This window comes from Oryctolagus cuniculus, chromosome 18 (assembly GCF_964237555.1).
Source record: "Oryctolagus cuniculus chromosome 18, mOryCun1.1, whole genome shotgun sequence".
In the NCBI taxonomy this organism is placed as follows: domain Eukaryota; kingdom Metazoa; phylum Chordata; class Mammalia; order Lagomorpha; family Leporidae; genus Oryctolagus; species Oryctolagus cuniculus.
The window spans coordinates 48,907,108-48,929,892 of NC_091449.1; the positions used below are offsets into that span (position 1 = coordinate 48,907,108).

The 22,785-nt window shown below is 46.4% G+C and overlaps 1 long non-coding RNA gene across 2 annotated transcripts in view; it reads right to left on the reverse strand.

Moving 5' to 3' along the window:
• Positions 1–22,785, reverse strand: part of LOC100340747 (uncharacterized) — a 180,062-nt gene extending 157,277 nt beyond the window's left edge. The window contains exons 1-2 of one of the 2 annotated variants that reach the window (XR_011384312.1): positions 1,753–22,785; positions 484–604 (exon numbers count right to left, since the gene is read on the reverse strand). This is a non-coding gene — a long non-coding RNA (uncharacterized lncRNA). Of the gene's footprint in view, positions 1–483 lie in introns of both variants that reach the window. The other variant, XR_011384311.1, reaches the window with a different exon arrangement.

Here is a 22,785-nt window from a genome sequence, read left to right on the forward strand (position 1 = left end):
GAGTTTCACTTCCCCATAGACTTCCATCGATTACCGCTCAGGCTGGGAGGTGTAGAGGTAACTCATCATGTACCCCAACTGAACTACACTGACACCACTGGAAGGCATGGCTTTGGTACAAACAGGCAGTGGGAAGAATTTGTCTCTCTGTTGGCCTCACTTGTACCCCACCTGGAAGGGAGAGGGGGTGGGGGTGCTCCATTATTCCTATGAAGGGTAGAAGCCAGGTCTGCTATGTGATCGCTGCACTGGGGAAGAGACTCCTGGTTGTCACTCGGCAGGGATGAAAGTCTCAGCTCCCCACTTGGACTTCTCCTACGTGACCTGATGCGGGTTTCCTTATGCCCTGCCAAGGGTGCAGGTCTAAGTACTCTTCTGGATCTCTACTGGCATGGGTAGCATTAGAGCCATTGAGTTTTGTTTTGTTTGTTTTTGTCTTGTGTTTGTCTAGGGTAGGGTGGTTATTATATAAAAGTGTCTTACCTTGTGAGGCTGCCCATTTTCCCAGCGCTTTGGCTAGAGAGAACAGGCGTTTGCGTTGTTGTTGTTTTCCTATGTCTATATCTGTTAGTGTTGCTGGGTTGCTGGATTCTCCACCTACAAGCTTAATGAGATGAAGCAAAAAGAAAAACTAGGGATCATACCACAGTATAGTTAATCAGATCCTGATGCTTGTAGTCAGTCTGTCTTATTCTTTCTACCTTTTGGAGACTTCCAGTGATTGCTTTACAAGTAATATCCAGAAGCTTTAAGTTATGCTCAGCTAGAATAGGAAAAGCTACTTCTACTCCATGTTCCATGAACAGAATATAGAGACATGTTTTAACGATGTATATGGGCCTGTTTTAGAGCTTATTTTTTATAATTCTATCATGATATAATTTCTTTAACTGAATGTTCATTAATAATGAGCTATAAAGATTTTCCATGTGCATTCAGTATGAAAAACAATCATGGTAACATAGCAATTTACATGATAAGCCTTGAGAGTCCATAGCTTTCACTCAAATTCTCATTCTCCATATTAAAATAGGTGTCTTTATTTTTAAAAATATTTTATTAAAGCTTAACATACAGAGCAAAATTCACCCTGTTTAGTGTGCAGCTGCATGTTTTGACTAATGCACACAGTTGTATAACCGCCACCATGATCAAAATAACACATAGCTTCAATTTTTATTTTTTTAAAAAACAAATATTTTCAAGACTCCTAAATGCCTTCCGTGTGTAGTTCAGAATTTTTTTCCAGGGACTTAACAATCTCCATGATCTGGCCTTTGTCCCCATGGCCAGCATCTAGGAGGGGAGCAAAGGAAGTTAGAAAAGGGATGTGTAGCTGGGACGGTAGCCAAGCTATCTGGGCTCTTTTTTTCAGAGAACATATACCTGCTAGACACGAGGTAGCAAAGGCAGTGGGAATCAGAAACAACAGTCGTCCTGAGCTCTTTCTGCCTGTGGACTTTGACAGTGTCTTGTTCTTTTTTTTTTTTTTTTTTAATAAGGTGAACACATTTCATGTATTTCATATATACAGATTTAGAAGCATAGTGATACTTCCCACCCTACCCTTCCTAACAAACCACTCCAAACTTTAGTGGCCACGTTTATGATTTCTCACAATCTGTGGGTCAGCAAGGCTGGTTTCTTTATCTGGTCCAGCTCAGCTAATCCCAGCTATGCCAGCCTTGTTCACACTTCTTTCTCAGGATTCCAGACAGCAGCAAGAGAGGGCAGCCTCTGCTGTAAACCCACCTTCAAGACTTCGTTTGCATCAAGTTGTTAAATGTCCATTGGTCAAACTAAATCCAGGATCCTGGGATAGAAAGAGACTCCAGTGATTGATACAAAGTCACATTGCAAAGAGTTGAGAGGAAATGTTGTGGTCATTTGGTAGGCAATCTACTACATTGTGACAAAAGGCACAGGGACCACCTGAATGAACAGGGCAGAAACTTACAATGGGCGTTGACGGAGCCTACAGTTGTGCTATTCCTGCCATAGACCTGCCGCTGGTGTATCTACGGGAAGTCCTAGGAATCCAAGTGTTTGGTGAACCGCAGCCTCCTTGGGCTGAAGAAGCCTCATGGGTTCCTGTGTCTATGTAAGCAGTACGCACAGCTTTCTACCTGGGCCTCTGACTATTCTTTCTCCATCTGATCAGTGATCCAGGATAAGCCAAAGGAAATGTTCCAAAATGATCTCCTCTGTGGGGAGCAACTCGGACTAGACTGTTACTGGAATTAAGACTTATTTTATGCATCTGCTCTCCCACAATATGGTGCTGAGAAGGGAGTAACAGCTTCTACACAGCTGCCTCCAGTTCAACCAATAAACTGTAGGACCTGCTCCTGATTGGAGGAGAGCAGCGTACTCGGCGTGTGGGTAGCAGAGTTGGGATTGGTGGAAGAGGACTATAAAGGAGGAGAGAGACAACATGCACCAGGAACACCTGAGGAACATCTGAGCAGCCCCCGAGAGAGCCGGCCGGCGGTGTGCCGCTCCCCCACGGAAGTGGGGAAAGTGGCAGGGGGAACCGCCCTTCCACAGAGGTGGAAGGGTCAGTAGCCAACCCGGGAAGAACCAGCAGCAAACCCGGGAAGGGCTGAGCAGACAAAAGAACAGCACAGGGTCCTGTGTCGTTCCTCTACGAAGAGGGGGAGCGACATAATGGTGCCGTGACTCGGATATGAAGCCTAGGCAGGGTTTAGTGTCGTTCCTCCACGAAGACGGGGAGCGACAGTCCTCCATCTGAAGGAGGAGCAGGGAGAGGAGCAAAGTGATGTTCCACACTCTTTCCATACCAAGAGGCCATGTGGCATAGCAGGTTAAGCTGCCTCCTGTGCTGTTGGCTTCCCCTAAGGCTGCCAGTTTGGGTCCCAGCTGCTCCACTTCAGATCCAGTTCCCTACTCTTGCACCTGGGAAAGCAGCAGAAGATGGCCCCAGTACTCGGTCCCCTGCCACACACATGGAAGACCCAGATGAAACTCCTGGCTCCTGGCTTCGACCTGGCCACCCCCAGTCATTATAACATTTGGGGAGTGAGCTGTGGATGGAAGATCTCTTCTCTCTCTGTCCATCTGTCTGTAACTCTACCTTTCAAATAAATAAAATAAATATTTTTAAATAAGGCCATAAGTTTGGTTAACACACAGAATTTATATAATCTTTACAGGTCTTCTTTCAAATCTGATTCAACTATTTATAGGTAACTTTGGAGAAGTCGATCCACCTTGCTAAACTACAGTTGCTCATCTGTAACCTGTGTGTTAAGGGAGGGGTCTTGCACAACTCCAGACACGTGGCACAAAGCACACTTGACGATGGTTCTATCCCTGGCTGCAGAACAAGTGGAGTCCTGACCCAGTGGGGAGGACACCCACAGCCTCCAGGGCATCCTAAACAAAAGGGGATTAATTTTTTTGTTGTTGTTAAGTTTTAACTTGCAACAGACAGAACCTTGCTGCAAAGTAATTTATTTGTTACCCCTGGGCTCTAGTTTGGAAGGGCTCGGTGCCCTGTTCTGGGCTGATTTTCCAAACATTAGCATATGTCAAGAGCTCACACAAAGCCAAGGCTACAAAATCACTCTTCAGGAGAAGGGAGAGCAAGGGCAGTTGACAGTGCCAGGAAAAAGTCAGGAGGCAGAGATCCATCAGAAATCAGGCAGGGCGTGTGGCACGCAGAACACAAGGTGGGAAGAGGAGGATGGGGTGCCGAGGGGAAAGTTTGGATTTGTCCAAAGAACAGAATCAACTATTTTTCAGAGACCGTCTACTAAATGCTACTACCTTCTTCATGCACTCCGCCTTTAGTCGCCTCAATAACCATTTTACAGAATACGGAACTGAAACTCATTAAGTACTGTGCCCCAGTTCACTCGAGCAGTATGATGCAAACCTGGGATGCAAACACAGGTACCTCTGATTTCAGACATCACACTCTGTTCCCTAAGACCACTGCTTCTTGAAGAATTCCATCACACCCAGGGAAGAAAGTATTCTACCACCTCAACTGGATTCAATGTGCCTTTAACAAATTGAAAAACTGAGGCTTATAAGGATTAAGCAAGCTTCTTGGACCACGGACAGGAATAGAGACGCGATTGGAACCTGGGTCAGAAGGCGCCTGTAGACCCAGGCCTTCGAGTCAGTCCTCAGTGGAACTGGGGATCCTGGCTTCCTGCCCTCCCTCTGCCCGTCTGCCTCTGACATCAGACTCTGCGCTCATCTCAGCTGCCACATCCCTGACTTCTGGGGCCGTGACAGCTGCGTGCCAGCTTCTTCAGTTCCGCTCTAGGAACAGGTGTCATCTTTGATCTACCTCCTGTGATCTTCCCAGCTTTCCACGCTTAACGGCTCCTAATTTGCTCCCTTTTCAACCTCCACAGTTGGCTCTTTGTTGGTCGTTGGGAAGGTGAAGACGCTGAGAGGAAATAGCAGGGGCAAGCAGATGAGGCATCAAACACGGGGAGGCAGAGCAAGGATGAAACGAGGGCAGAGGAGGCAGGGATGATTAGGAAAGTCTTACAAAGAGCAAAAGGCCCTTGATGACTGGCCGCCAGGGGTTGGAGCTCGGAGGGCCTGGAAGGAGCTGGTGGTAGTGACAGGCTTGGTTGCCGCACACAGGTTTGGACCTGGGGCATAGGAGGTAAGCTGAGCTATGTGCAAAGCACAGAGCCGTCTGCAAATGCAAACCTTCAACTGACTAACAGGAATCTACTGGAACGAAGAAATAATTACCACCAAGCTGCAGTTCAATACATCCCAGGCTCATTGCTCCAATTGGCCTGCCCTCAGACATGAGAGGCATTGTCATTGTGGCGAGGAGACACAGGTTATTCTGGGATTAAGATTCACAAAAGCTGACTGCTTCAGGCTTTTGTCAAAGACAAAAAAAAGGGGGGCATACTGAGTGCTGAACCAAATTGTATTAAACTTCTTTTTTAAACATGAAAACTATGCAGCTCAAAATTCAATAGCATCTCAAAATACAATGGCGTCCAAGGAAGAGACGCTCAAAGTCCTCCCTGGAGGTGAGGACAGTCCATGAAGTGAGACAGGCTTTTGCACAAACGGGGCATCATTAAGACCTTCAAATGCCCTCCTTGGGGGAGAGATTAATCCCTGAATAACACATGAGGAAACAGGGGTACAGGCGGCAGGAGCTGCTCAAGTCTCCCCCTGAGCCACTGGAGACAGACCCCTGGGGTAGTATTTCTGAGAAGCAGGAGAGCAGGGGGTTATGTGTAGGAGTTGTGCCTGAGTCCAAAGCCTGGCAAATGACACAACTGCCCTAAGTCTCCCCCTTTACGTCTGTTAAACAGGAACACACAAGTGCCTGCTGCTTCTCCAGCAGAGCGGCTGGCATGAGTCCACGGGATGATGCACATAGAGCACTTAGGACAGAGCCTCCTGTGTAGCAAAAACACGCCAAGTGTTGCCTCTCATCGTTTCCACTCCCAATGCAGTCTCCCTGGTGGGCGGCCCAGCCTTTACTCACAACAGACCTGGTTTTGCCAGGGCCAAGGGGACAGGATCCCTACTCCAAGGAACCCCATATGCAACAATGATGTGGTTTGCTCCCATGAGGCATTTGGCACAGGGTGGATGGAGACAGCAGAGTAAGGGGCATCACAGTGGAAAGGCGGTGGCAGCAAAAGAGAAGAGAACAACCCTCTCTCGGGGAAGATGAGGCGAGGCTCCCGCCACACTTGGATTCAGACACAGACCCTCCAGAGGCCAGGCATCTCCATTTACCAACAGCCTTTCTAAATTTCACCTAAAAACGTCAGCAAGGTGTTCCCGTCTGCTTGCCTATTGCTAGTAATAACTCACCCTAAAACTTCTTAGCACAACCAGTGTCTACTTAACATGCACACAGGTTCCAGGAGTGACGAATTCAGACAAGCACAGAGGAGATGCCTGGAACCTTAGCTGAGTGTCCAGGAATGGCCTGAATGTCTAGGGACTGGAATCATCTGAAAGCTTTGTCTTGACAGGTCTGCACTTTGACAGGGAAGCTGGAAGGCTGGGCCCAGCCAGGGTGGTCTATTGAAGCATGTCACTTCTCTGGAATGATAATCCTAGAAGCTCCCAGATGCAGTATTTCGGTGAAGCAAGTGGGACCTCCTTGGCCTTCGTGAGTTAGCTCTGTCAGCTGCAGGGTGTCACTTCTTTATTCCACTGGCTGAAGCAGTCACAAGCCCACACATCTTCAAGAATTGGAGACCTAGACCCCCATCTCTGGATAAGAGGAATGTTAAAGAATTTGCACCCATGTTTTTAAACTTTCGCAGCATAATCACTCTACATGCCCTGAAGGGATTCAACAATCACCAGGGTGTTACTTAAAAACTTAGAGGATGTTTGAGGCTCTTCTACCCCTGTGGAGGGAGGGCTCAGGGGCAGAGCTTCCAGGACAGCTGAGGAAACTGAAGGCAAAGAAGAGCCATGGCCTGACCTATAGATAAAGACACACGTGGTTTACACTCGGCTTCAGCATTCAAGATGCCAAGGAGCATTCTGGACACCGGCAGCCCCTGGATAAAAAACACGAATCTCACTTCAGCCTTGCTGGTCCCAGTGATTCCAGGGGGACAGGCTTGAGCACCAGTCATCATCATCTGGAGCCCCGATGTCCCAGGGGCGCTCGTCTCAGACATCCCCTAAGTACAGGGACACCCTTTGCTCTTGAGTTGCAGACTTTGGAACTACAAGCATGGGGTTCTAGTGAACTCCTTACGGGGTTTCAGAAGTTACTGGCTTCCAAGTTAGTTTTCCATGGGACACAGAAGTCCTCTTTCTCACGTTTTTCTTCCAGTCAGTGTTACATTTTCTAAAAAAGAAATGCAGATAATCTAGAAACATAGAAGACAGATGCATAGATAAAGACATCCATGTTTGCAGGATGTTACACACTTCATTAGGCTGGGGGGGAGACAGTCTTGTATTCCTCCAACAGAATTTATTAAGAATCTACTGCAATGGATAATTTTCTGTGTCAACTTGGCTAGGCTAAGGGATGCCCAAGGACTTGATATAACATCAGTCCTGTTGTGTGTGGAAAGGTATTTCTAGATGAGGTTAGCATTTGAGTCTGTAACTGAGGAAATTCAATCACCCTCAAAAACTCAAGGAGGCGTTCCCCATCCCTCCAGAGCCCTCCGAGAACACAAGGGCAGCGGAGCACCCATCGGCTCTTCCTGCTGCAGCTGGACCACTCCTCTTCTTCTGCGCTCACACAGCAGCACTTCCAGTTCTGGGACCTCCGGATTCAGACTGGGATTTATTTACCCCACTGGCCTCCCTGGTCCTCGGGTTTCTACTGGACTCTCACCACTGGCTTTCCTGGGCCACAGCTTGCAGACAGTAGGCTGTGGAACTTCTTGTCCTTCATATTAAAAGTGTGCCAATCTATTGTCTGTCTGTCTGTCTGGGGAACCTCACTACACCTCCTGTATGTCAACTATTATGCTATCTGCTAGGGCTTCAGGGATGAAAAAGATGTGATACCCAACCTACAGGAGGTTTCCGATTAGAAGTGAGAATAAAAGGTGGGAGGTAGAAAAATGGAAATGTGGTGAGGTTAAGATTAGAAAGATAATCCTTGAGGATTTCCAATGGTTTTAAATCTTATCCAGTTCTTTCTATGTCTCAAGAAAGGAGGAAAGTCACCGAGGTTGAGGTTAAGGCTGTATCACTGGTGACGATTTTCCTGTTGCCAAGGATGTTGTATGAACTGACTGTATGATCTCAAAAAGCAGTAGAAACGCAGCCACATTTTTCACCTTTCTACCTGGTTCTCAGAACCTAGATAGAGGACTCCTGGTGCTAAGACTAAATGTGTAGGGGGAGGAACTAGGTGCAGCCACACAGACCTTGCTCCACATTGTTATAGATGTGGAATCTCAGCATAGTGACTTAAACTATGAATCTCATTTTCAACAACTCAAAAATAAGAATAAGAAAAGCTACCATGAGTGGTTGTTGCATTAGATGACATAATGCATAAAAGTACCTGAAATGTAGCGGGTGTTTAGTGTAGGCATTCTTTAATGTTGTGATTATACTGATGTTGTTGTTGTTGTTGTTTTGACAGTGAGAGAGAGAGAGAGAGAGAGAGAGAGAGAGAGAAAGGTCTTCCTTCCATTGGTTCACCCCCCAAATGACTGCTACGGCCAGCACGCTGAGCCATTCCGAAGCCAGGAGCCAGGTGCTTCCTCCTGGTCTCCTATACGGGTGCAGGGACCCAAGCACTTGGGCCATCTCCACTGCCCTCCTGGGCCACAGCAGAGAGCTGGACTGGAAGAGGAACAACCGGGACAGAATCTGGCGCCCCAACTGGGATTAGAACCCAGGGTGCCAGCACCGCAGGCAGAAGATTAGCCTAGTGAGCCGCAGCGCTGGCCTACATTGTTTTTACAGTTAGTATATGATGCCGTGAATTGGCAATAAAGGTATTAGGCTAAACAAATAGCAGGAAATACAGCAAAATAAAGTTCAACCTGAGACTGGGGCTGAGCTTACTAAGTAAAATATCAATAGCCATTAATGGTTAAAATTTAATCGATTACAAGGCAATTGGTTAAAGGGTGATAATTGTTCATGTTCAAGAAAGATGGGTCTTTTGAGGCTTCAAAATTAACAGCAGGAAATAGTGTCATCAATATGACATCAACACAGTCACATAATTAATCAAATCTCAACTCTTGTCTGCTGGGAAATCTCTGGAGTCTGTTCCCAATGACTTAAGAGATAAAGGCTGACCTTGCCTGCTTGCCCAATAATAATTTATAGACATGTAAACATTTACCACAACAATTACAGGTCAGCCTAATGAAATTCCAGAAGCACAAGTCACAAAAGACCTAAACGTGCATCATAAATTCAGAAACAATCCCACAGGCTGGGATCTGCAAATAAGTTACAGGTCAAGGCCAACCCTTTCAAGAGAATATTTTTCCAGAGGCTACAGGACTGGGGTCTTTGTGGTCTGATCCACTTACAGGCTCTGGACATGCATGGACTGGGTTTGAACGCTAACTTTACAATGTCCTTCATTTGGAAGTTACTTAACCTTTTTATGCCTCTGTTTTCTCATCTGTAAAATGGGTTATGAGCATGAATCATCCATTCATTTAGTGCTTATTATCATCTCTAGTCCAGAAATCTCATGTTTAACCTAGTGCATGGTGCCTGGGAGACATGAAATAAATGGTGGTTGTGATGTTATACTGGATTTGTTGTTAACAATAATAACCAGCACCACCATGATTGTTGTAAATTTACCCCTTAGGAAGTTGACGATGGAGCAAGTTTATGGTTTAGGAAGTTTGAGGAGTAGAAGACAAATACGACACAGGAAATACCTTTCCCAAGTTAGCGGGGTACAAATACTGGGGCTTAAGCAAGGGGGAGAAAAAGGACAAATCTTTTTTCTTGCTTTACACAAACAGAATTATCATAGAGCAAGGGTCTGACATGAGCTAAAGCATTTCTCCCATGCCACATCCTTTTCTTGGGATGCACTTAAATCACATCATTTAGGCCCTGCAGTAATTCTGTTGAGATATATTAAAGAAGTGAAGAGGATTTTAATTGTAGACGGATAGATGGGGTGGGGGTGGGAGACCTGCGAAGCTTCCTCACTTCCCACGTCTAGTGGCAAGTCCCAAGTTGTCTATGGTTCTGGGAGGAAGACTCCCAGTGTGTGCAAAGACCCAGACGAGGGGTCTGGGGAGAAAACACTTACCGAGCATAGATGAAAACAGCCCCAAGCAGCCCCGTTTAGAAATCAGGAAGTAAGAAGTACCTGTCGACCTCTCTGGGAGGCCCCCAAATGGGTCAGAGACTTGAAACACCAGGTTCCCACCTGCCTCTCCCTGCCTCCTGCAGTGCGTGCAGATGCCATCCAAAGATGTGAACGGGAACATTCCGGAGAATGCTGGTTACCTCTAACACTTGTCATCTGCGCCTAGCAAAACCTGATCGCAGCTTTTAAGAAAAATGCAAATACAAGACAAGTACCCTGAACGCCATGCTCCAGGAACACTCCGGCTCTGATTAACCCTAACCGCAGCGATTCAGCACGTGTACTGCGCTTCTCCTTAAGCATGAACCCCACTTGTGAAGAAAGATTTGTGCCAGCTGATTGCTTGGCTACAAATCTCATCCCTGATTTTTTTTCTCCCTTAAAAGAACCAAGATCAGACCTCTGATTGTTAAGAATATTCGGAAGAAGGGACTGTGTTGTGATCAGTTGACCCATTTCCTGGGTAACCCGTACCTAGATTTGGAGATGTGATTTAAGGGAAGGGTCCTCCAATATAGGTCTGCGGCAAAAAGTCATGTCCACGGGACTCCCAGCATGGTCCCTGGCTCCTTGTATGATCTTTGATAGACTGCTCCAATCACTCCTACATCACCAGAATAGTGAGAATTGAAAGAAAATATTTATGTAAAGCACTTAAATCAGTGTCTATCGCCTATTAGGACCCCAGTAAATGCTGGCTAGAATGATCATTGTTCCTGCACAATGGAAGGAGGCAGCTGATGTATCTGTATGGGATGCTAGCGCTTGCAAGCAGAGGCTACTCTGACATAGCACCAGCCCCTCCTGTTGTAAGTTTTACAAGCATCATCTCACTCGCACCCACAGGATGGCATAGCTGTGTGATCTCCACCATAGAGAGGAGGCTATGAGAGGTGACACAGGTCCAGGGCAAGAAGAGTTTATCCATAGGTTCTGCAGCCTTCTAACCTGCTGTACCTCTCGCCCACTGTCCCCCTCTGACCCACCTGCATGGCCCTGAGTGAGGTGGGGTGCTGAAAGCAGTTGGATCCTTGGGGAAATGACATGGTCCCTCCTCAGGCACTATGAGTCCCAAAGAAACTTCTATGAGCAGGAAAGGAGTCCCAGAAGGTTCCAAGGTTATTCCAAGGCAAGAGGGAAGCTGAGTACAAGAAACAGTAACAAAACTAATGAGACTCAAAAGAGGACATAGAGGGGGCATTGCATTTATACAAAGTTCAAAAACAAGGTAAACTTCACGGAACAATGGCTGCCTGTGGGGAGGAAGAATGACGGGAAAGGGGCAGAGGGGACTCTCTGGGAAATGCAACGTTCTGTCTTGTTGAGTGTTAGCTACATGAATATGCATTTGTCAAAAACTGTTGAATTATATTTTGTCAAGTGTGAACTTTAACTTCAATTAACAATGCTATTTAAAAGAGGCAGGGCTGAGAAGGGCAGAGTGGAGCCAGAGGCAGAGTGACTGGAGATCAGTGACAGTGACGCAGCCAGAGTGGGTGGTGATGAGAGCCTGCCATGGCTGTGCCCCAGGAGCACCACCTGGCTGAGAGAGGTGGAGTGAGAGGCTGCCCAGGCATCTGTCCCCTGCACCAAGGTGTCCTGAACGTCGGTGCTCTCTAGTGGCCCATGCTGCCTCTCCAGTGCACCTGTCTTTCACCCCAGGGTCCAGAACATTCACATCACCTTGGCAGAGGTTGACAGGCAACTCGTCTTCCAACAATTTCAAATGTTTTCACAGCCCCAACAAAAAGGGTCCAGTGCAAGGATTCTCTGCAAAAACATCAGCTCTCCTTCTGTTCACTGATACCCCATCTCCATGAAAAAGGATCACTGGAAACTGACACTGGAGATTAAGGAAGGGAGCAGCCATCCTTAGCAGCAGCCCAGATCTGAGAACTGCATGGATTTCACTCCACCTTTCTGGGTGGGTTTTCTGATCATGTTGAGATCAGGCGATGCTGATGCTATCACCTGGCCTCCATCATTCCTTCAATGACCTAAATACCTAACAAAGACCAGTCTCCAGTTGAGGTCAAGACAAATCTTGATTGCTCAATTTATTTTCAGTGTAATTTTAAAAAAAATGGTGTGCACTGTTCTGTAACCCTAACTCCACTTTCACAGCCACCTGTATCCTAACCAGACTCATACTTAACATTGGGGGTTATCAAGATTTATTAATCTCTATCTCACCTCTACTTTTACACTGACTGGTTCTCACTGGGATTGGTTTCTTCCTACTTTGTCTTTCCAAAAATTTGTTAATTCCTCTTAAGATTTAGCTAATGTCCTTATGTTTGCACATGTAGTTCGTCAGGCACCTGCAGATGCTTGTTAAGGACTGAGAACTCACACTCACACACACACACACACACACACACACACCACAAACAACAAAATGAAACAGTACTCTGCAAAGATCCTCCACCTCTGAGGCTAGGGCACCCTCCTGGGCTGGGGTTGGGGTGAGAGGATGTTCTTTCATCATATCTCTTCCACCCATCAGACCTGCCAATGGTATTGAAGGCAGGACCTCCTGCTTGCACGGGATCTTAGAGTGGGGAACTCCTCCATCAACACAGCAGTTGAATTTAGAGGATAATAATTCCTTCACATATTAGAGTAGAAAAGGCAATTTTTCTTCAGTCCCTAATTCATATCACTTTTGTCTTTTGTTAAGACTTTTTTTTCTTCTCTTTTTTGTCTTCTTCTTGTTATTATTTTAATTCTGAAAGCCCCATAATACAGGGGATCAAAGTGAACAGCACGTAGGAAGCCCGGAGCTTTGTTAAACACTGAAATCTGGGCCCATGCTGGGGACATCAGAGCAAAGGAAGATGCTAACCTAGAGGGTAAGTGCCCCACCTCTGGAGGCCCAAGCAACACTGCCAAGGATCCCTGGAAGGCCGAAAGGCAGGGTTGCCATGACAATGGAGCTGTCACAGGTCCAGAGTCTTGATGGGTAAGCAGAAATGGATGGCATGCAGGATTCCTCTTTTCATTTGAAAATCACCACTAATTTGCAATTAGTTGGAGGAAAATTAGAGATTGAGGAAAGGGAATTGCTCCTTTCAGCAAACAACCATGGCCACTGAAAACTGACATTTCTCTAGAGTCATCATGGAGAGGAAAGAAAACTTGTCACTATAAAGAGCACACTCTTCGGAGCTAGATGGAAGGGCTGAGCCCGGTTCTCTCCTGTCCTGGCAGTGTGAATGTGGAGAAGTCCTTTAGTTCTCTGACTTCACTTCCCTCAGCTATAAAACATGTCTGAAATATCCACCTGCATGGTTGATGGGAAGGGGACATGAGTGTTAGAAGCATCATCGTTAGCTGAGGTGCTCATTCATCCACAAAATCATCCCTCCTTCCCTTGCCATTTTCTTTGTCCAGTTTATGAATCCTCCCAATGCTCACTAAGCTCTTCCCTACCCAGGTATCTTCCAGAAATCATAGTTCATCACATCAGAAAGCCATTCACAGCCATCAACTAGAATTGCCTCCTCCAGGAACCCTCCCATTCGCCACCTTCTTCAGGATCCCTCGAGACCCCGTGAGTGGCTTCTCCTCTGCGTGCCTGACAGTGACATGAGACTCTCTCTTGAGGAGCTGAAGTGCACAGTGTCAACAGCACAAGACAATACCAAGGCAGGAACTGTGGAGGATGGTAGGTCAGGGCTCAACTAAGTCCAGTTGTTCCTGGGCTCTGAGGTCTTCTGATCGGGAACTGAGTCCTGTTTCTCCCTGAGGTCCCACCCATTTAGGACCATCATGCAGGGGCACCCCAACACCAAATGTATGGGGATGATATGCCACACAGGATACATGCTGACTACATCAGCTTTCTCAAGGAGTTCGTAACTCTGCCAGGAAGGCTTTTGTCTTGCTGTCTGAGAGAACACCCGTTCTTCATCCCTCAAATCTAAGTCCTCAGAGTACATAAGAAAGGGTCTCTCTTGCTCTTTCCAGGGTCCCAGCCCCACCCCAAACCAAGAGAAACCAAGAGCCAGTCTTGAGGACACAGGTGATGGAAATGTGTCAGAACATCCATGTTCCCTCTCATCTTCCAGACCATGTAGAATCGTGGCTAAGAGAGTGGACTGCATCCAAGCCCTGCCTCCCGTGAACTAAGTGACCTTGAACAGGTTACTTCTTGAAGTTATAGCTTATGTGTTTACAAAAGTGACTAGTGATGATTTGACATTTCCAGAATATGCCCCTGCTGTCCATATCTGAATTGCAGAGCCAGGAGCAAAAACTCTTTTCTTCTGAGAACCAGGACACAAATGACTAAGTGTAGTAGGAGTTGAACAATGATGACAGTGGAAAACTGTAGCCTCCTGGCTTCACAAGTTGGACAATAAACCAGAAGGAAACCAAAACAGTCATGCCATACACAAAGAAGTTGGCAACCAGAACAGTGTTGGCTGGTAGTGTTTCCAGATCACCTTCCTATTAGAATGGATGACGTTGACTAATGAGGAATCATCTACCCACATTGTGAGCCAAGCAATTATGAATTCCATTACCCAGCAACTTGGCCCAGATTCTTTCTGGCTCACTCTCAGTCAAGAGAAGTTCAGCCCAGAGAGCAGAGGCATGTGGAAAAGAGTTTACTGGGATGGAAGACTGGCTAATTAGTCCTTCACCAATAATATGCTGAGCTCTTACCAGCCTTGCTCTTTCTCTCTGGAAAGAACACGGCAGGGTGGGAAGAGGGCAGAAGAAGTCATGTTCAAAGAGCTGTTCCACAGTGAGATCACTGGGTGTGTGGGCTAATCTCTCTGCGTTCCATTTGCCTCTTCTGTCAATGAGAGTGAAGGAGCTGGAGCTGGTGCTTTGCATCCCATTGTCCTTGATGATGGACACTGACCGTTGTCAGCGACAGTGACCTACGTGAACTCTATCATCATTCCCATAGCAATAGCTCATAGTTTCCAAGTACTGGTTCTACTACGCCTGAAACTTACCATTAGGCATTATTTCATTTAATCCTCAAAATAATTAACAAATGTATCCTTAATATTCCTCATTTGATAACTGGTTATTGAATCTTAAGATTAAATGACTGGCCAGTTGTCACAACACTTCTTAAATTCCTAAGTCACCACTAGAATCTAGCCCTTCTGATTCTGGAACCATTGTTTCTAAATCACAATTCATGCTGCCTCCTCTAAACTGGACCACTACTGCTTCTGAGGAAATTTAAAGGGTTTTCAGTGTGCATCTTACAACAGTAATTTATTTATTTATTTTATATTTATTTAATTTATTTATTTGGCAAACAGAGTTATAGACAGTGAGAGAGAGAGAGAGAAAGGTCTTCTTTCCGTTGGTTCACTCCCAAAATGGCCGCTATGCCCAGCGCTACGCTGATCTGAAGCCAGGATCCAGGTGCCCCCTCCTGGTCTCCCATGTGGGTTCAGGGACCTAAGCACTTGGGCCATCCTCCACTGCCCTCCCAGGCCACAGCAGAGAGCTGGACTGGAAGAGGAGCAACCGGGACTAGAACCGGCACCCATATGGGATGCCGGCACTGCAGGCGGAGGATTAAGCAAGTGAGCCATGGTGCCAGGTCCACAAAAGTAATTTAATAGCATCACAGGTGTAAGGCACTGCTACTCCTAGTTTAGGTTCCATTTTTCTTTAATAAGGACCACAGGTATTGGGAATATGAAGGAATATTTTGTACTGTCACACCAACATGCAGCCAATCTCTGATTGATGCTGGTGTTCAGCTGATGTTGGCTCTTGTGCATAATGAAACTGCCACTTGACCACTTTCATCCCTGTTCTTCATCTACTCTCCTTCTGAGGATGTGGCCTTCTAAAGTCACTAACCATTGAATAAAAGCCTTGTACCTAGACATGGTCTCCTTATTCATGGCTCACGAACATTCTCCACTGTCACTCATCAGCTCCATCTGCCCAGGAAGACTCGAGCTTTGCTGTCCAGCCTGATTCATGATCAAGACACTGTCTTACAGACTCACTGTGGATCCCACTAGACTTTCAACTGTGTACTTGTCTACTCTTTATTTCAACAATGAACATCGCATAAATATTTACCACAACCATGTTTCTCCATCCTGGCTGAGCTGTAGAATCACCTAACAAGCAGATATAAATGGATTCTTCAGGGCCCACCATGTTTTATTGAAACAGCATCTCAGCGATGAAGTTTGAGCATACTCTTCCCAGAGTACATGCTCAATAAATATTTGCTGGGTGAATCTACAACAACAGCAACAGCTCCTGCTCCTTGGTGTAATACTGCCTGATACTACTCCTTACCAGTACTTTGTGACCATGGACATGTTTCTCTGGGTCTCTGCACCTTAGTTTACTATTCTGTAAAATTGGCAGAATAATAATTCATACTCAATGTTTCCTTAACGATTTTGAGATATTATTCACTTATGAACTATATAATTAAACTGTGTAGGTCAACAGGTTTTAGTGTATTCACCAAATTGTGCATCCATCATCATAATCAACTTCAGAATATTTCTATTACCCCAAAAAGAAACCCTCACCTCTTAATGATCACTCTCCCAATTATCCTCTACCCTCCCATACCCTAAGCAACCATTATTCTAGTTTCTGTCTTTATAGCTTTGCCTGTTGTAAACATTTTATATAAGTGGAATAATATAGTATATGTTCTTTTGAGGCTGGTTTATTTCACTTTGCATAATGTTCCCAAGACTCAGCCATACTATTTTATATCATTCCTTTTTATTTCTGGGTAATATCCCCTGGTGTGTATGTATGTATATATTTATATTTATATATATATATATATATATATATATGTCACCTTTTGTTTTTCCATTCATAGGTTGATGGACATTTGGGTTGTTTCCACTTTCCAGCTATTATGAATAACGCTACCATAAAAATTCATATGCATGTCTTGTGTGGACATGATTTCATTTATGCTGAGTATTTCTAGGAGTGGAATTTCTGTACCACATGGTAACTCTACTGTGATGGGCAGTTCATTACTGAGGGATGGGCACTTTGGCACAACAGGTTAAGCTACAGCTTGAGATGCACACATCCTATATTGGAGTGCTGGCTATTCTGCTTCCAATCCAGCTTCCTGCTAAAGTGCCTGGGAAGACAGAGAATAGCAGTCCAAGTTCTTGGGTCCCTACCACCCATATCAGACACTAGATGGAGTTCCAGGCCCTGGCTTTAGACTGGAACTCCTTACTCATGGCCCATCCCCAGCTGTTGTGAACATTTAGGGAATGAACCAGTAGCTAGACAATTCCTTCTCTTTCTCTTTCTCCCCTTCCCCCCATCATTTCCTCTCTGTCACTCTGTCTTCCAAATAAATAAACCTTAAAAAAAAAAAAGTCGTGAAGCCATCTGATACTGGGTGGTTCAAAATGGAATTTTTTTTTTTACCTGTAATTCAATCTATTTATAAAAGGTCCATTTAGACCTTTTAGTTTATTCTTATGTCAGGCTAAGTTTGTGGATTTATAAAAATTCTTCCAATTCATCTACACTTTCAAGTTTGTTGACATACAATGGTTCAAGTATGACCTTATACTTTTTTCTTAACTCTGTGAGGTCAGTAGTAGTGTCCCCTCTCTCCTTTATGACTCAATGACTTGAGTTTTTCTATTTGTTTTCTTACTTAACATAGCAAAGATTGGTCAATTTTGCTGATTATTTTTGGAGAAACATCTGATTTAAGTGATTTTCTCTAACATTTTTCACTTCATTATTTTATTAATTTCTACTCTAATCTTTATAAGACCCTTCCTCTGCTTACTCTGAGCTTAGTTCATTCTTCTGTTTTTGATGTCTTATGGTGGAAGGTTAGGTTTTATTTATTTCAGATCCTTCTTTGTTTATATTACAGGTATTTATAGCTTTAAATTCTTCTCTAAGCACAGACTTAGGTATTCATAATTTTTGGTGTATTGTGTCTTCATCTCCATTCATTCCTAATTACTTTCTAATTTTACTTGTGATTTCTTCTTTGAACCATTAATAGCGTATTGTTTGATTTCTGCATATTTGTGAATTTCACAAATGGCTTTTTGTTATTAATTTACAACTTCACTCTACTATAACCAAAGAACATCCTTTGTACAATATTAATCCTTTTTATCAAAGCTTGTGCTATGGCCTAGAATACAGTCTATTCTGGAGATCCACACGCACTTGAGAAGAATATATATTCTGCTACTGTTGGGGAGAGTGTTCTGTAACTATGTAGATTTAGTTTGTGTATGATGCTGTTCAAATCTGTCCTGGTTTGTTTGCCTACGTTGTTCATAGTGTGTTTCCTTTTCTATTTCTGCAAAGTTAGTGGAAATATCCCTAAGTGCATGAGGTCAGTTCTGGAGCCACTGTTCACTGGCTTCAAGATCGCCAACAATCTCTACCTCCTACATGGCTCAGTTTCCTTGTCTGTTACGTGGGGATTTTGATGGTGCTTCCTCCAAAGGGTCATTATGAGGATCAACTATGAGGACTTACACCGGTAAATTTCCTGGCACCTTGCTGTCAGTCAATAACAGTTGGCTGTTTTAGTATCATAATTAGTATTACCGTTTGCCAAAGGGAAAAGCTATGTACTAACATATCTGCCATGGAATGTAAGAACTGCCACAAGGTAGATAAGAGGAAGACGTGTGTGAATGGGGAAAGGAGCATGTGTCCCTGCCTCAGGGATCAGCAGAGGTTCCTGAGAAGTGTAGCAATTCGGCAGGATCTTGAATAGGGTGGAACAGGAACAGCTGAGCAAGGTATGACTGGCTTGCTGAACAGCAGAGCCAGGGCACCAAGGCAGACAAGTGGTTAAAAGGCAAGGAATGGGAAACACACTTGATAGCCCCCTCAGCCTGGCTCTGGCCTCCGGAGAGTGCTCTCCTAAACTCAAGGTGCCATAAAAGTGCAAGTACCTCCATAAAGGAAGAACAGATGGCCCCAGGTACACAGCAAGGGAACTGCATCACAAAGCAAGAACCTGCATTCCCCTCACACCGCCCCTACTTCTCACCTGTCCTGTGTACCTCTATTTCTGAAGCGTTTATTCATAGCCCATCTGCTTGATGCTAAAAACTCTATAGGGCGCTTCAGGTTGAATTGAGGAAGTGACATCCTGGAAAACTACAAGCTCTGCTCAGTTTTGTACTCAGCTGAGAATACGCATTTCCTCTGCACAGGGATGCCCTGGCATCCCTTGAATGTGGACCAGTGGCAAAAAAGCCCATGGATGAGCTGAGATCTGGGCTGAGGTACATGAGAAGATGCTGGGACCTTCTGTCTCCCACAGCTGCCCTGGGTGGACTCTGTCATGAGCTTCAATCCTGCCACTGTGGTGAGCTCTTACAAAGCAGCCTGACCTCCAGAGTGGGGCAAGGGAGGCATACACACATGAGGGGCATCAGTGGCGGTGACACTTTCTAAGACAACCTCATCCTCCAATCTGTTCTGAGATAGAATTTCACATCCATGGCATGGTTTTCTCTTCTTAGCAGCCTGCTAGGACTTGAATGTGTCCCCCAGAAGTACATGTGTTGGAACCCTGATGACCAAGACAATGGTATTAAGGGGTGTGGTCTTTAGGATGTGATCATGTCGTGAAGAGGGATTATTGCATTTCTTGAAGGACTGGATTGGCCACCATGAGAGCTGGCTCTTCTAAAGTGAGGCTCTCTTATACTGGTTTTCCTCTTTAAGATATGCTCACTGGTCCCTCTGCTTCCTGCCATGAACTGGGATGGCAGGAATCCCTCACTGGAGCTGAACACATGTTGGCACCATCATCTTGGACCTCCCAGCCTCCAGGACCATGAGCCAAGATAAATCGCTCTCCTTTACAAGTGATCTAGTCTCAGGTACCCTAGTCCAGCAACAGAAAACAGACTAAGGCAGCCTCTGGGGTGCTGCTTCTTTTTATAGCATTCATATCATCCGAGTGGTGCTCAAAAAAGCATGCTCACTCGCCCAAAGTCACAGGGTCTTAAGCGAAGAAGCCAAAGGTACCTCCAACTGTTGCTATTTCTTTTAGCCTCAGGACATGGGACACCAGGCAGCTCAGTGTAACCCCTGGGCCATATCAACAGTGGCAAAGCTGAATCTAAAGAGCCAGGGATGACCTGTTGGATTAGAACCATAGGCCTGGCTGGTGCCGCGGCTCAATAGGCTAATCCTCCCGCCTAGCGGCGCCGGCACACCGGGTTCTAGTCCCGGTCGGGGTGCCGGATTCTGTCCCGGTTGCCCCTCTTCCAGGCCAGCTCTCTGCTGTGGCCCGGGAGTGCAGAGGAGGATGGCCCAAGTCCTTGGGCCCTGCACCCGCATGGGAGACCAGGAGAAGTACCTGGCTCCTGCCATCGGATCAGCACGGTGCGCTGGCCGCAGCCACCGTTGGAGGGTGAACCAACGGCAAAGGAAGACCTTTCTCTCTGTCTCTCTCTCTCTCACTGTCCACTCTGCCTATAAAAAAAAAAAAGAACCACAGGCCTACCTCAGGACAGCAAGAGATGGCAACAGGTGGAGACAGGGGCACCAGGACAGAGCCCAGGGACAGGTGGAGAGTCTGGCCAACAGTCCCTAGTGAGGCGAGCAAGGCAAGCCCAGCTTCAATGACAAATCAGAATGCACTGAGTTACTTGTCTACACCCCCACCAAAGGGCCGCGTACGATCACCAGGAATCTAGGCCCACAGCTAGGAAGGGAGACACAGACTTGGGTTCAATGTTCCAATCCATGGACAGAGAGACTGGCAAAAGCAAAGGGACAGGGATAACGTTTACTTAGCACCTACTATTTGTCAGACGCTCTCATACACTTCATTTACTTATAGCCTGTTGCAGCCCAATAAGGATGCTGTGTTCACATCCATTTTACAGATGAGGGCGTGGGAGTAGTGATAAGCTAGTTGCTTGGGAGTTCTGTGTGCTCTCCTTTTGCACATTGACATGTGACACATTCTAACACCCATCTCTCACGGAGAACCACACGACAGAGATCCCTGACTACTCCTCAGCCTCTCTCCTGTTCCCATGGCTCCCTGCTCCGTTCTCCTTTGCCTGCTGGCTGGATTCAGATGATAACATGCAGGCCTCAGAAGCCCCAGCAAAGGGCAGAGCCATCAGACAGGAGGGTCCTGGGTCCCTGAAAGACAGCAGGGAGTAGACTGAGGTAGACAGAGCCCTTGAAAGAATCCCAGGACACGTGGCCCTGCAGGTTAGATGCTGTGAGTCCCACTGATCAGTGGCTCTCCCTTTTCTGCACAGAGAGGGATGGTACCGAATGGTGCTCCAGGTTCCTCCAAGGCAGCCATTTGGAGACACAAGTGTTCTTTCAAGCAGGACAGGAAAAAGATGTTGAGGACTCCCCTCCAGGCTGTGGGCTCTTGCTGGTTTCCTTTGAGGCGCTCTGCTGGGCCATGCGCGGAGCCTCCAACAGAACTCGGCACGCTCGTGGCTGCACGCAGCGACAGTGCTTGGCACCCTTTCCAGGCTTTCCCCAGCACTGTCGCTGACGAGTTAGCTCATTTTCACCCACAACAGGTGCAACCCCTTTACCTCCGCCTCCCAGTGGGGAGGGCACCAGGAAGAGGCCACACCCCCATCCACAACCTCTGCCTCCTGCAGGCACTTGCTCCGGTGCCCTTGGAGGCAGCAGGCTGAGAGATGCTCGTCTCCCTTCCTTTGTGCATGAACACCTGCTACAAGGCATGGACACTGCAGCCTGCACGGAGGTTCACAGTCAGTTCCACTACACTCTGGTCCCTGGAGACCCGCCCAGGAGGCAGAAGAGGCAGCAGCCTGCCCCGGCCCTGCGGCTGGAGTCCCAGACAGGGGACACGCCTGGCTCCCTAAACCATCCCCCCACCCCGGGTTATTTGTTGGTGGTGTTGCTTCTCTCCCCCTCCCGCTTCCCTGCCTCCCTCCTGTGAATATCTGTCTTTACCACTCACTCTCCAGAGGCATTTGTCTGCTGGGAAAATAGCAGCTGACAGCAAAGGTCACCGCGACCAGCTCTGGCTCGCCGCATACAAATGTGCCTTTTAGCGGTGGGTCCTGCAAAGAAGGGCCAGGTCCTATTATTGATAGATCCTTGAAAAGACTCGAATGTATCTTCATTTCAGGAAAACAACTGCTTTCAAGGTTGCGCCGAGAAAATAAAGCAGGCGGCCTGGTGACGGATGCGAGAAGTTGGCATTTTCCCGAAGATTAAAAGATAATAACACTTCTATTAGGATCACTCCGCCACGCTGTATCGATCTCATCAGGGAAGCCACTGCAGGTCGAATATGAACAGAGCACGTTCTGGAATTAATCACGGGGGGTTTTATTACGGTTCATAGGGCGTTTCGTTCAAGCTGCATCGTTTGCAATATTTATGGCGCCGCTCCCCGGCCGTTATTAAGTGCAAGTGGACCTCGTGGAGCTGGGCCTGCTGGTTTAGAACACAGTCATTCTTCAAAAGTAAATCTTATCTAAGCTGTGCACACAAAGCCAATTATGTTTTGATTTACATTTTAATTCTGCTGCTGCATCCCCAAGCCGGCGTGGGAGGGGCCGGAAATGACGAAGGGCTAGGTTCCTGGGCTCAGACTTGACTTGCCACCTCAGGCCAGCTCCTTCCCCTGCTGAGCCGCAGCTTCCAGGTCTATGCAGTGGGGGTGACAGAACCCACTTCCCAGGCCTGCACCCAGGGGCACCCGGCAGAAAGCCTGGCTCAGACCACACTCAGAATGGCACTGTGCTCTTTCTTAGAGATTTCTCCTTCCGCGGAGGCCCTTGCCTGACTTGAATTCTGGAGTGACCGATCTAAGCCCAAAAATCCAATGGAAATAGGCCAATGTATTTGATCCTGAACTTAAGATAAACACATGGATGTTTTGTGACCTGTGGAAAATAGCTTCTAGTTCACCAATTTCCACCTCCTTTCCTTTCTGTGTATATCGGGAAATCCTACATTTACCCCTCATGGGA